Raw genomic sequence first — 7625 nt, forward strand, 5'->3', positions numbered from 1 at the left:
ATTCTACCGTCATGCACGTGCCTGTATGTACATGGACTCCTGCATACCAGAGACTAGTAGTCTACCAGATTCTGAATATACTCAATGTCAAAGTAAAATGAACTTTATTCAATAAGCTTAAATTAGACGCTTTTGAAATGTCATCTATACTAATATACTAATAATATTATAAAGCTGCAGTGTTTGTTTGTTTGTTTGTTTGAACGCGCTAATCTCTGGTACTACTGGTCCGATTTGAATGATTCTTACAGTATTGGGTAGTCCATTTGTCGAGGAAGGCTATAGGCTATGTTTTTTTTTTTCAAAATTAGGGATCCGTAATAAAATTGCTATTTTGTAACACAAGGTGTAAAATTGAAAACCTATTTTTGCGTGCGCTGCAAAAACTATTGACAATAGAACAAAATGATGGCTATAATATAGGCAATATTTTATTACTTATAAAACTATCGTAAAACTACGTACTACGACACGGTGGAGCGAAACATCTTCGATCTCCCGCAGCCAATATGTCCTGGATGGAGTATTACGAAGTCAAATTAATATTAACAGTTATTAGTATTTTATTGCTTCTTGTTACTCTAATAATGTATTCCATTATAACCATTTATAAATATTTTGTGAAAAGTGAAAAACATAAAATTGCTTAGTAATTAAATAGACTTGAAATAGATTTTTTAGAATGATAATAGTATACTGTTAATAGTTATTTATGTAACTGTTGGGGTTAAAGGGGTATTAAAACACGGATGTAATAATAGTATCACATGAGTGTTTTAGTACCTAATTATCAACAGTTGCGTATAAGACTTTATCTACACCCATAATATGAATCCTCTTTAAAAGATTCTGAAACAGTTAGCTTACTGCAAACATTAAAAAAGCCAGTCCTAGTAACCATAAACCTAAGGAGTGATAATATGAAAACGGATGTTGTAATGTTGTACTGAATCCCATTACAACACTCGTTTGGATGATGTTATGGTTATAAGAACATTGGGTGTTTTAATGTTGGCAATAAACTAACTGTTTTTGAATCTTTAATAGTGGGTTTAAAGTATGGGTGTAGATAAAATAACCTACGTAATTTCACCCAAATTACCTAAGCGCTAAGCTAGGCATAGCCTTTACTATGGCTACAAGCAACGTGTTTATATATAGGTAAGAGGAGGCAAACAGGTAAGAGACTCGTAATGGGAAGTGGTGAGGCAACCCATGAACATCCGCTATTATATTTCAAAGTCAAAGTTAAATTAACTTTATTCATTTATTTAACTAAGCGCTTTTGAATCGCCAATATAAAAATAAATTACTGAATATACCATGTTTGGAAAAAGTAGAGCTCGTGAGAAAATCAAAAAATATACTCAACGGCCACTCTTTTAAAAATCAATGAATATTTACAACAGCTCTAATATTCTTATTTTCTTATGGAACCCATGCCCATGCCGTATCATCCCGAAAACACCGCACAAGGAAGATCGTTCCACAGCTTTGTAGTACGTGGAAGAAAGCTCCTTGAAAACCGCACTGTGGAGGACACACCACCACACATCCAGATGGTGGGGATGATATCCTAATTTGTGGCGTATTGTCCTAAGGTGGAAATAGGCAGCAGGAATCAGGTGAAACAGCTCTTCGGAACACTCCCCGTGATAAATGCGGTAGAGGCAAAACAAATTAGTTTGTAATATGCTGCATTTATTTATGGACGCTTATTAACTATTTTTTATTTCAATAATTTTTTATGAGAATTAGAGACGAGACGAGCAGGACGTTCAGCTGATAGTAATTGATACGCCTTGCCCATTAATATACAGTGCCGCTCAGGATTCTTGAAAAACCCGAGAACTCTGAGCGGCATTACAATTGCACTCTTCACATAGAGACATAAGATGTTAAGTCTCATTTTTCCAGTAATTTCCACTAGCTATGGCGCCCTTCAGACCGAAACACAGGTAACTAGTAATACTTACACATTACTGATTCACGGCAGAAACAGGCACCGTTGTGGTAACCATAATCTAGCCGGCATCCTGTGCAAATGAGCATCCCACTGGTGAATTTACATAAAATTTTATCTGTTACCCCTCTCATGTATGCCGGGACCGGCTCTACATATTGAGGTCGCTGTTTGATGTTCGTGTTTGCCGGTCGATAACATTGTCGCCAGTTGTAGCCATTTCCCTCCAACACTTACGGCACTTGTGTCATTTCTGACTCAATAATTGCGAATCGCACACACAAGCGTAGCGTGGTACAGACGACAAGTGCGACGGATGGTAATGGGAACCTGCTTTTAGGTACGTATCGGTTTGCGTGGGTTTTCTAAGTACCGTATGTACCAGGATACCACTAGATTCACGTAATACATCCAAACGAATGGTCCGAAACTAGGCGTTACCTACACTGATAAATAGTGAGTAAAGCAGTATTAATAAATAATTCAAAATAATATTGTTTAAATACGTTTGTGTGGTAAAGTTTACTATAACGTAAATGATTTTCTCAATTCTCCACAAATTGGGAATGGAGCGACCGCGTCAGGCAATTTAAATTAATTATTATTTATTTAGTATTTTTTTTTATTATTAAGTATTAGGTATAATAACTTAATCAATTGAAACAAAAGAAGCTCGTTCAATTTTAATTGATTCAAAAAGATTTGGATCTACCCTCACAATAAAATATGTACATGTACGTTACGTTACAACATGTAAATTCAATATAATATGTACTTACATGTAATTAAATACTTACTTACATAAATACGTACACAAGAAATCATGACTAACCTAACCAACATTTATATTTATATTTTATTTCACCAAGTTCTTATTAGTTAATAGAAGTAATAGTTATATATATTATAGAATAGTTCTTATTACTTATTAGTTTTTGTCTACCGAAATTTGAACCCGGAAGTTAATAGTCAGGGTCACTGACTACTAGAAAATGAAGTCATCATGATTGACATCATATAACTAAGATTATAACTTCATGTTACATATTATATTTGTAATAAGTAGGTAGATGGATATTTGGTGAGAATGCAAGTGAAACGTAACAAAAGTCATGTTGAGCTATTTTGATAGTGTTCTAAAATGTTTGTAAATATGAACTTTTCTTAAAAAAATCCAATTTCCACAGAAAGTACACGTTTAGAAGCATCTTCATTTTTATTCGAAACTTCAGATATTTGTGCTAAAACTCTTGTCAGAGTGGCATATGCTCTTGATTGTATAATTTCTACACAATGACGTTCTATACATATAGGCAGATAAGTCAAGTCACTTTAAAACAAAGCCGAAATCTAATTGAACATTCCACAAATTACACTTTATTTACTACTGATTACTTATTTATTAATACAGCTTTAATCGCGTTTTATCGGTGTCGGTACCGACTAGTTTCGGACCATTCGGAGGTTCTTCATCAGGGTGAGGTAAGAGGCGGAATGTTATCGCGAACCCACCACATTCACCCTGATGATGGACCTCCGAATGGTCCGAAACTAATCGGTACCCACACCGATAAAACGTGAGTAAAGCCGTATCAATGAATAAGTTAATAATGACTCACGAAAGTTTTAATAATTTACTGATTACTTATTAAATATTATAGAGGTACTTGCGACTTCACTTTATCGAACCAACTACATCGTGCCTGATAGACAAACACCAAAACTGTGGTGTAATTATTGTAATAGTAACGGACTAAAGCCATGATGCGTTTAATATTATACTAGATTTTAACCGTAACTTCATCCATGTTGAATAGTTACTTTGGGCAAATTTTCTTTATCTTTTAGGATACTTTTCAAATAATACACATACAAACTGCTCTTTTCGCTGGCAGCGCTCTTCTATGATACAACGCATATCCCTTATCATTATCGACAGTCTCTTTCATAGTATTTCCCAGTGAACTTTAATCTTCTATTTCTTCTCCATGTCCAATCAAGTGCCTAAATACAAAGATTCAGGGTTTTATCTTCGATAATGATGAATTTTTATACAAACTGCCATCCCCTATTTCAACCCCTCCGATTTTTTTCAATTAAAGGCCTATATCTTTTTTCGAGCTCTACTCTATCTCTGTACTAAATTTTATCAAAATCGGTTAGGTGATTTAGGCATGAAAGCGTAACAAACAAACTTTTTTTTTTTATGGAATAGGAGGACAAACGAGCGTACCTGGTCACCTGGTGTTAAGTGATCCCCGCCGCCCACATTCAAATTCAAATTCAAATATTTTTATAATAGGATGTTACATCACTTATTGAAAGTCAAAAAACTACCACCCATTCCAAAATGAATGCCTCAGACCTGAGCAGAATGGGCGCAACAAACTCAGCGGGCTTTTTTTTTTCATCGAATAAATATGTTTACAAAGTAATATTGTAAAATTAAACTTATTATTTAATAGCCTGAGGGCGGTCACTCTATTCCCAATCTGTGGTATCATTAAGAAAGTCATTTATGTTATAGTAACCTTTACCACACAAACGTTTTTTAACAATTCTTTTGAATAACGTAATACTTTGGTTTTGAACATTTTCTGGGATCTTGTTGTAAAAGCATATACATCGCCCCACAAAAGACTTACTAACTCGACTTAGCCGAGTAGTAGGTATCATCAGTTTATATCTGTTACTGGTGTTAACATTATGGTTATGACAGTTTCTGGCAAATTCACTTATGTGCCTATGAACATACATTACATTATCAAGAATATATTGAGAAGCAACAGTCAAGATGTTAATTTCTTTTAATTTTGCTCTCAATGATTCTCTAGGACCTAGGTTATAAATAGCGCGAATAGCCCTCTTCTGCAGCACAAATATTGTAGATATTAATATCGGCAGCGTTGCCCCATAGCAATATACCATAGGATATGTCCTATGGTATATTGCTATATACTATGGAAAAAACTAAAGTATACTAGTCGCGCCGTATCTATGTCAGTTAATTGTCTAATCTTTTTTACCGCGTCTGCTGCAGAACTAAGTCTGTTCGCCAATCCTTCAATATGAGGGCCCCATTCTACTTTGGAATCTAGAGGTATGCCAAGAAATATAGCAGATTCCACCGGTTCTATCACCTCTCCGTTTAACAAAACATTTGCATTTACATTTTTGACATTTGGTACGGTAAATATAATGTGTTTAGTTTTCTTGCTATTTAACAATAGGTTATTAGCGCTAAACCAGTACACGATGTCAGATAAAATATCGTTCACTTCGTCATACATAGCTCGGTTCCTTTAACTTTGAAAATCAGTGAAGTGTCGTCCGCAAACCATACTACCTTATGTTTTTTCTCTATTAGATTAGGAAGAACATTTATATAGATAAGGAAGAGGAACGGTCCAAGAATAGACCCTTATATACTGAGAGTAGTCCCAGGAGATCTCCTGCCATTCACGTCGACTCTCTGAATTTTATTGTTTAGATATGAAGTCAGAAGATCGAGCGCAGTTCCTATTATGCCATAGTGGTATAGCTTCCTGACCAGCGTTGAATGTTGAACACAATCAAAAGCCTTAGATAAATCACAGAAGATGCCAAGTGCATTATGCGATTCCTCCCAGGCATCAAAAATATTCTTGATCAGCTCAACACCTGCATCCGTTGTTGAACGTCCCCTAGTAAAGCCAAATTGTTTCAAATAAAGTAACTTATGAGAGTTAAAGTAAGTAAGCATTTGGTTTAATATTATTTTTTCAAAAATTTGACTAAGGGTCAGCAAAACCGACACAGGACGATAGTTATTCGGGTCAAAACAGAATTCCCTTGCAACACCAGAGGAATCACAAGAGCGTTGCCTGTCTTACAGGAAGGTGTACGCGCTTTTTTTGAAGGTACCCATGTCGTATCGTCCCGGAAACACCGCACAAGGAAGCTCATTCCACAGCTTTGTAGTACGAGGAAGAAAACTCTTTGAACACCGCACTGTGGAAGACCGCCACACATCCAGATGGTGGGGATGATATCCGAACTTGTCGTGCGAAGGTGGAATTTGGCGGCAGGAATCAGGTTAAACAGCTCTTCGGAACACTCCCCGTGATAAATGCGGTAGAAGACACACAATGAAGCGACGTCTCTACGCAACGCCAAGTGATCCAACCGTAGACAGAGCACTGGATCCCCGACAATTCGAGCTGCTCTGCGTTGCACGCGGTCAAATGGATCAAGCTGATACTGGGGTGCGCCAGACCAGAAATGACAGCAATACTCCATGTGTGACCGGACCTGCGCTTTGTAGAGCGCTAGAATGTGGGCCGGCCTGAAGTATTGCCGTGCTCTATTAATGACCCCCAGCTTCTTCGAAGCCTTCACCAGTGCTGTCGTCTGCATAGCAATGTATGTTGAAGGTGTCCAACATATCATTGATATGCAGAAGATACAGCGTGAGAACTTACATTCACATTTATATTATTAGTAGAGATTAACATACCGTGATATTATACACAGAACAGTTTAAACATTTATTCAAACAAAACAAATCTTATAACTATAATAACAATACTATGGTTACATAAAATTAAATAAAAAAAAAATAAAAAAAAAAACATAAATTTGATATAAAGAGTGATTTATATCTATTGTTGTTGTTGTAGGAACCAGGAGGATGCTGCCCATGTGACCGGCCTTGCAACGCTAAAAATATATATGAGCATTCGCTCAAGCATTCGCTTTAGTAATAATATCGAGTGGCGACAGTGGGTCTTATACAAAATAAGCGTGATGGCCATTCCAATATCTTTTACCTGTTCTCTGATAGGTATTATACCTGGCATTTCATTGGCATATCTGCCCATTGTAACATAAAAAAGGTCTCGGAATATGGACAGGTACTTCGCTAAGTCTCTCTTTTCTCTTTGCCCCCTTTTTTAAAGATTGCGCTGGATGAAACACAAAGCTTTTCAACCATGCTCTCGTGGACGATATACGGACTGGGAATGGCTCTTTTAAGGGTACATATATAGGGTACATGTGTAATCATGTTTTGAATTCGCACTTTACTTTTATAAAACGCCCTTTTTATATAAGAGGGGCTAACAGGCAAGAGGTTCACTTCACGGAAGGTGGTGCTGCAACAACTGCCCATGGTCAAGAGATGCGTTGCCGGCCTTTAAGTTGGCAGTATACCCTTATCTTGTAGTTGTAATGCGGTACGTCAACATGATGCGGATGGAATTTCGTATTTGACGTCATGTCCGGTGATGGAATTCGGCTTTTTGTATCCAACCAACCAAGGAACTCCTCAGAGCACTCCCCACGATAAATGCATTTGAAGATGGAGTCATCGTTATCTCTACTCAACAGCAAAGAATCAAGCCGATCGGAGTTAACTTGATTGATGATTTGAGTTTTGATGGAGATGAGATTTTCGTTGTATGCGGTGCAATAGAAGAGGCTGGGAAGCGCCCGCCTAGAGGTAAGAACAGTACCTACTCCATGTGAATTTGCCCCTTATTAGTTGCGGTGGCGGTAGTGAAGTACATACCTTATCTATTACCTAACACATTGTATATGACTGACATATTTCAATAATTGTTATTGTGTGCGCTCGTACGGTATAAATAGTACACAACTAGGTAACGCACACATGGACTAGGCT

The sequence above is a fragment of the Leptidea sinapis genome, chromosome 3 (genome assembly GCF_905404315.1).
Source record: "Leptidea sinapis chromosome 3, ilLepSina1.1, whole genome shotgun sequence".
NCBI lineage: Eukaryota > Metazoa > Arthropoda > Insecta > Lepidoptera > Pieridae > Leptidea > Leptidea sinapis.